The sequence below is a fragment of the Macaca nemestrina genome, chromosome 17 (assembly GCF_043159975.1).
Source record: "Macaca nemestrina isolate mMacNem1 chromosome 17, mMacNem.hap1, whole genome shotgun sequence".
Taxonomy (NCBI): Eukaryota; Metazoa; Chordata; class Mammalia; order Primates; family Cercopithecidae; genus Macaca; species Macaca nemestrina.
In genome coordinates this window covers 21,839,334-21,846,787 of record NC_092141.1, presented here as the reverse complement: position 1 = coordinate 21,846,787, position 7,454 = coordinate 21,839,334, and the positions used below count along the sequence as shown (strand labels likewise).

Genomic DNA, 7,454 nt, shown 5'->3' with positions numbered 1-7,454 from the left:
ACATTCTGAAGTAAGAGTTCTATATCAAAAGAGTATATCGCTAAAAATCCAAATGTCATTGGATAAATATATAGCTTTCTTAAGATTTTCAGTAGCCGGGTGCGGTGGCTCAAGCCTGTAATCCCGGCACTTTGGGAGGCCAAGACGGGTGGATCACGAGGTCAGGAGATCGAGACCATCCTGGCTAACCCGGTGAAACCCTGTCTCTACTAAAAAAATACAAAAAAAAAAAAACTAGCCGGGCGAGGTGGCGGGCGCCTGTAGTCCCAGTTACTCCGGAGGCTGAGGCAGGAGAATGGCGTGAACCCGGGAGGCGGAGCTTGCAGTGAGCTAGATCTGGCCACTGCACTCCAGCCTGGGCGACAGAGCGAGACTCCGTCTCAATAAATAAATAAATAAATAAATAAATAAATAAATAAATAAAAAAGATTTTCAGTAAAGGCACCTGGAGTAAATATCATGTTCATTTACTGACAACCTGATTTGTAGAAACTGCATTTGCCTGCCTCAAAACCAACCAATTGCTCCTAGATTTTAAAGATTTCCAATAGTTCATCTCCAAATGTAAAAAAACCAAAACACACTTGGCATTAATGTAGCACTCACTGTAGGGTCATATTGGTCATTTATTTCATTTCTTTTTCATTCACTTAGAAGGCCCAGCATTGAGCTTTGCCTCATGTATTCAATAGCTGTTAAAGGGATCAGCTGCTAATCTGCTGCTTGAGTTTTCTAAACACCGTAATGAGAAATGTTAGGTCTAAATACCATCATGCTCATTGCTCACACAAGGATGCTCAGCTATTTTATTCAAAATACAACTCCATTCATCACTCTGAGCAGCGATGTACAGAGAGGAAAAGAAAAGTAAACCAGGCCTCAAGGAATCCATCCAAAATGAGGTAGATATTATAAGGGAGAGAAATCCCCAAATGAAATGAAATGAAATGTTATAGTTGACTTAGAATAGTCTTTAAAACCCATTAATTTTCTTGCATGTTTGATCCAAAGCATTATTTCCAGAGACTGACCCTGAAAGAATTGCTTAAGACCAGGACTCTTGTTCTGGCCTGGATCACACACTGTTGGACATCTATATGTAGTACACCACATTATACATAGCACTGACATGTGTAAACCTGTGTGCATTTACTTTTCTAATACTTGTTCGTCTCTGGCATACTTTATATATATATGTATATATACACACATATATATAACATATATATTACATATATAACATACATACACACAAGTACACACACACAAAGTATATAAGGGCTGGATAGTATAATTGTGCAATAATGTTTTTGGTGAAAGTGGTGGCAAGTGGATTGCTTTGGCGACATGCTGGAATATGCTTCCATTGGCAGAAGTAAGGCTTTCAAAACTCGTTCTCATTTTTCTCTAGCAACTGGGAATATTAATAATTGAAGATGTGTTGGTATAAAAATAATTATAATAATCACAATGAAGTGGTGTTAATTATATCACAAGATATAAGACATATATATTATAAGATGTCATAAAATCTTTGAGATGATTGATACTTAAATGCGGCCCCCTGTGCCGCCCTGGGGCGTCACTCTCCCTGGGTTCTTGGCGGTGCTCGCTCTGCTCCACATGCTCAGCCCAGTCTCCTGCTCACCCGGAGTCGCGCCATGGGAGCGAGGACCTTGCCGCGGCACTAGACAAGGACAATGAGAAGGGGGAGCACATGGAGTCCCTGCGGAGAGGCTGGACTCTGGGCAGGAGCCTTTGCGGGCGGGCGCAGCCTCCTCTGGAAGCCCTGGTCGCTGCCAGGTGCCTGCTGCGCCCTGCGAGCTCTGCGGCGGTGGAGCTAGGCCCGCGCTGCTGGCTCTGGGCCCCGCCTGTGCACCCTCTGCCCTTTGTCCTGCCCATGAGGCCCGGGCCTCAGCTGGCCCGGGGTTCCTGAAGTTAGCTGACGATGGGCTGTCGGCTGAGACTGGGTCGTGGGCCTTGTGCTCTGGCAGCCGCGTCACCATCGCCGGGCCTTCCCGCGGTGCTGCTCGCAATTCGGGATGCCTGGGCTTGCGGTCTGCTGGGTCGCCTGGCGCTGCGAACCCCGTCACCTTCCATCGTGGCCACCACGCTGCCCGCTGGTCAGCCCTGGTCTGCAGCTTTTCTGGGACCCCTCTGGCCCCAAGAAGACGTAACTCACATCAGCTTGTGACACCAGGGCCCAGCTGTTGGTGAGCGAGCGCTGGCGCCGTGGCTCCTGGGCTCCCCTAACCCCGTGGCCCGTGCCGCCTGCACCTCTGCCAGGGCTGCGCTGCGCAAGTGGCTCCAGCCAGCCAGCCCTAGCCCACGAGCGGGACTTTCCTCTCCCCCAGATTATCGCCCTCTGCAGGGATACAGGGCTATGGAGGACGCAGCGGACACCTTCCAAAGTTTGTGGAGACTCTTCCACCACGCCAAAAGTTTCACCATCAGCTGCAATGCCTACTGGGGCGCAGAGACCCCTCCGGCATGTGGACCAGGCAGTGTCTTTGCTGGGCACCCACAGCGCTCACCACCCCACGTGCAGACCCCTACTTCGTGTTCCTCCTCCTCCACGTTCCACATCCAAAGTTCTCTCGTCATTTCTAAGCAGGAGAAATCCAAAGAAACTGAAATTAGAAAGAGAGAGAGAGAGAGAGAGAGAGAGAGAGAGAAGAGAGAGAGAGATACAGAGCCATGAGCGTATGGAAAGCATAAAACGCCCTAAAGCCAATAACAAATTTGTATTTCTTTTAAACATTCTGCACATCTCCAATGATGAATGATTTATTTATTTATTTATTTTTACCACTGTCAATTCGTAATTATTAACTTCTCCGGCATTAATGAATAGAAATTGAATCACATATGGGAGTATAATTTTTATTGTATGAAGCTTTTCATATTTTAAAAAATAATTGTCCAATTTTTCTCCATGGATTAACAATTAATGGGAAATTTGCAACATTGCTGTGTTAATGTCTCCTGAGATAATTAGATGTGAATAATCTTTTATAAACAGAATTTCCTGGGTGGAATTGCTCATCTTTGGGAGCTCCATAAATAACCATGTCCCAAGAGAACTGTGAATTTGGGAACTGCAAGAACTGAGTCCTGACTCGTCCAGCCTGGAAGCTTTTGGGTGATCAATCACTCTTGCAGGTGACTTCACCGTCTTCTGTTGAAGGGCCAGTGAGAGCCTGGGGGTTTCAACCCGCAAGAGTCTTACCATTTTGGGGTTAGCATTAACAGTGAGGAACAGGCATACTTTTGTGATATTCTCCATATGTAATAAAATAGTTTCCAAAACAAAGCAAAGTGTGAGTGGTGACTATTGAGAGGACCCTTTCTATCTTTGCTGGATTCCCAGAGATTTCTGGGTTTCTTTTGGAGTCAGTAGTATTTCAATGTTAATTCTGAGCTCTTGACACCCACAATATGAGTTGCAGCCAGTGACTAGAGCTGCAGCTTGTTAAACTGATCACTGGTGGTGGAGCCTGTTCGTCCTGCTCACTTCTTAAAAGGTCGGCTTGGTCAGAGGTTAGTGCTTCCCTGCCAGAAATAAGCAGTTAGGAATCAAGTAAAGGAGTCAGCTAAAAGCATCATTACTCAGTAGTGAGGTCATAGCTAGATGGTTGTTGATCTCATTTTCTCTCTGCTGCTGATTTCAAGGCTTTATACCATGTTTTGATGTAACACAGAATGTATGCTATGAAGAACAAATAGTCTGTTAGTTTCTTGGAGCTATACTCCATTATTGGAACTGGGGACAACAATTTGAAGGACATTATTACTTAGACAGTTTAATCTGCCTTTGACTAGAATAAACTTCAAGTTCCAAGGGCTAGGTTCAGTTGTTATGCAAATTTAGATTGTTGCTGTAAAATGTACAAAAAAAAAAAAAAAAAAAAAGGACAGGACTCTTTAGATGAAATAAGAATTTAACTGTATTTGAACCCTGTTGAAGGCCAGACAAGTTTAGGCAAAATACCACAACTGAATATTCTGTGATGAGTCCCTTTAAATTCCAACATATCATCTATGTTGTTCAATATGACACACACACTGGAAAAGGTTGTGTATTCAGTAGTTGTTGAGTGTCGGGTTCTGTGTATGTCAGTTTATGTCAAGTTTGCTCATTGTGTTCATCAAATATCCCTTTCATGGATTTTATCTGTTGGTTCCGTCACTTATTGAAGGGAATGTTAAAATCTATATTGTAGATTAGCCTATTTTCCTTTTCGTTGTATCAGTTTCTGTAGTAAATAATTTGAAGGGATATTTTATATTTGTACATATTTAAAATTGGCATACTTTTCTAGTGACTGACATCATAAAATCTATTTTATCTCTAGCAATGTTTCTTGGCTTATGTCTGATCTATCAACAATAACATAGCAAGATGAGCTTTGTGCTGATTAGTGTTTGCAGGGCATGTTTTCCATTGTTTTGCTTGCAAAATGTCTGTATTCTTGTATTCAGATAAATTAATTAAAATGTAAAAAATAAATATATAGTATAAAAACATTAAAAAGTAAATATTCTAAAAATCCAGCCAGAGATGTTTCACTTTTAATTGAAGTGTTTAGGACCACAGCTCTCACACTTGTGTGCTAAGGTGCCCTGAGATACTGTGTTTAACTGACAGCGGCACCAGTGGATAGCTTGTGAGTATGTATATGTGCGTGTGTGTATTTGAGATGGGGGTCTCACTCTGTCCCCCAGGCTGGAGTGCAGTGGTAAGTTCTAGGCCCACTGCAGCCTCTGCCTCCCTGAGTAGCTGGGACTACAGGCATGCACCACCACACCTGGCTAATTTTTGTATTTTTAGTAGAGATGGGGTTTTGCCATGTTGCCCAGGCTGTGTATTTTTGAGGGAAACAAAGCAGCATTTGCTGGAGACCTTAAGAACTACTAGCCTGAAGCAGTTCATAGTTTCAAAAGTAATTAGAAGTACGTTTCTTTACCTTTAAGGTGGGTGTTGTTAATTACCACAATAAAAGCAAGTATTGTGCTAAAGTCAGTGTGGAATAGGAAATCAGGTCCAGTGGTTGAGATCCAGTCCGATTTTAAGATCTGAAAAGTTGTGCTGCATGTCCAACAGGCACACACATCGCATTAGCAAGTAATTGTGCTTTTGTAAGAATGAAACAAAAATACTGTATGTGTGTTTTTTGTTTGTTTGTTTGTTTATTTTTTTGAAACAGAGTCTTGCTCTGTTGCCCAGGTTGGAGTGCAGTGGCATGATCTCGGCTCACTGCAAGCTCCCCCTCCCGGGTTCACGCCATTCTCCTGCCTCAGCCTCCCGAGTAACTGGGACTACAGGCGCCCGCCGCTGCGCCCGGCTAATTTTTTTTGTATTTCAGAGGAGACGAGGTTTCACTGTGATCTTAATCTCCTGACCTCGTGATCCACCTGCCTCGGCTTCCCAAAGTGCTGGGATTACAGGCGTGAGCCATCGTGCCCAGTGGTGTGTTATTTTTTATACGTACTTGCAAATCCATCGCCAAAATAAAAATAATGAACATATTCAGCACGGATAAAAGTTGCCCCTTGCACTTTCATAATCCCAAACTTTCTGTACCTTCCTACTTTACACCCTTCCTGGCCATCAACAATCTGTAACTATAAAATAGTTTGCCTCATCTAGACATTTACATAAACAAAGTATAGCATGGACCTGTTTTTGGAGGGGTCTGGCATCTTTCACATAGCATAATTATTTTGAGATTCTGCTATATTGCAGGCATCAATAGGTCATGAATTTTATTATTGAGTAGTATTCTATTGTGAGGTTAGGTCACAACTTATGTATCCATTTGCCTGCTGATGGGTTTTTGCATTGCTTCCAGTTTTGGACTTATACAAATACATTTGCAATAAACATTCATGTACATAAGTTCTTATAAATTTGAGTAAATATTAGGAATGTAATAGCTAATAGGTTTAGGCTTAGTTTTAAGACACTGTCACAATGTTTGCCAAAATGGTTGTACCATTTTATATTTTTATCAGCAGTATATGAGAATTCCACACTCTTGCCAACATTTTGTATGGGCCTTCTTTTAAAATTTTAGATATTTTCGTGTTTACAATAGTATTTTATTATAGTTTCATAATGCCTAAAATTATTTAGTGTCTCTTTATGTACTTGCATGCCATCTGTATATATTTGGTAAAGTGTATGTTCACATTTTTTTTTTGCTTCTTCCTTTTTTTTTTCTTTTGCTTATTTTCTCATATTAAATTTTAATAGGTTTTTTATATGCTCTGGATTCAAATCCCTTATTAGATATGAGATTTGCAAGTATTTTCTCCTTGTCTGAGTTTTCTTTTTTGTTCTCATAACACTGTCTTTCAAATAGCAGATGCTCTTAATTTTGATGGGGCCCAATTTATTAATTGTTCTTGTGCATTGTGCTTTTCGGGCTTCATCTAAGAAATTTTTAATTAATTGAATATTACAAAGATTTTTTTCTGTATTTTCATCTAAAAGTTCATAGCTTGTAATACTTTATTTTATGTTTAAGTCAATGTTCCTATAAGTGACAGAGCTTTAACCCAAGTCACTGTCATGCATAGCTGGACCCAGGGGCTTATATGAAATCATCAAGAAATGTTCTTCTTTCTCTTGACAGTTTTCCTTGTGTTTTAACCTCATTTTCTGCCTCTGAAGATGACTTTCTTCTCTTTCTGTAGAGAGAAGTGCTACAAATAACTCACTTTACTTTGTCCTTGCACACCACAGTGGTAGAAAAAGCAAGAGTCCTTCCTGTTGATTCCAAAAGAAAAGTACTGAATCAGTTGCTATGATACAAGAGTAGAGTCTCTGGCCAGAGCTGGGCATCATGCTCACTTCCAGGGCTGGGGCTGGTAGGTTGTGTCAGACCGAATTGGTGCTCATTGAAATATTCCTCAAAGAAAAGAGGGGCTCAAGAGGAGAGTTCCTGAACACCCCACCAAAAAATGGCCACTACATACACACCTACAATTCCCTGCCATTTTATAAGCAACTGTTTGGGTGGAAAATGACTAGAAATTCAGTTGTCATTAACTTTCCTTTTTAATGTCAATAGAATGAGCCATGCATTTCACATGTTGTGGGTTATGTCCATGATAGTCATTTCTGTATATTAGGTATCAATTTGGAGTATCATCTAGAGAAATACAGTATTTTGTGATGTTATCCTTCAATTAGTATTTTTAGGATAAAGAATTACAGGATGAAAGAAAAGTCTAGGATAGAAATAAAAGAATAGAGAAAATGGAAGCATGGATATACTGCAGAAAATGGCCAAACAGGAAAAGTACTTGTGAAGGTATTGAAGTACATAACTGATATCACATAGACCTCCAGGAAATTACAACTACTGTCATAAGAACAAACTATCCAAATAGTCTTTGCTGATACTGAGTCTTTTCTGCTTGCAAAAGAAGTAAGAATGGCAAGGAAT

The 7,454-nt window shown here is 41.1% G+C and overlaps 1 pseudogene; it reads right to left on the bottom strand.

Moving 5' to 3' along the window:
- Nucleotides 1-2,089: 2,089 nt before the first annotated feature.
- Nucleotides 2,090-7,002, bottom strand: LOC139359273 (protein FAM182B-like; annotated as a pseudogene).
- Nucleotides 7,003-7,454: the final 452 nt, after the last annotated feature.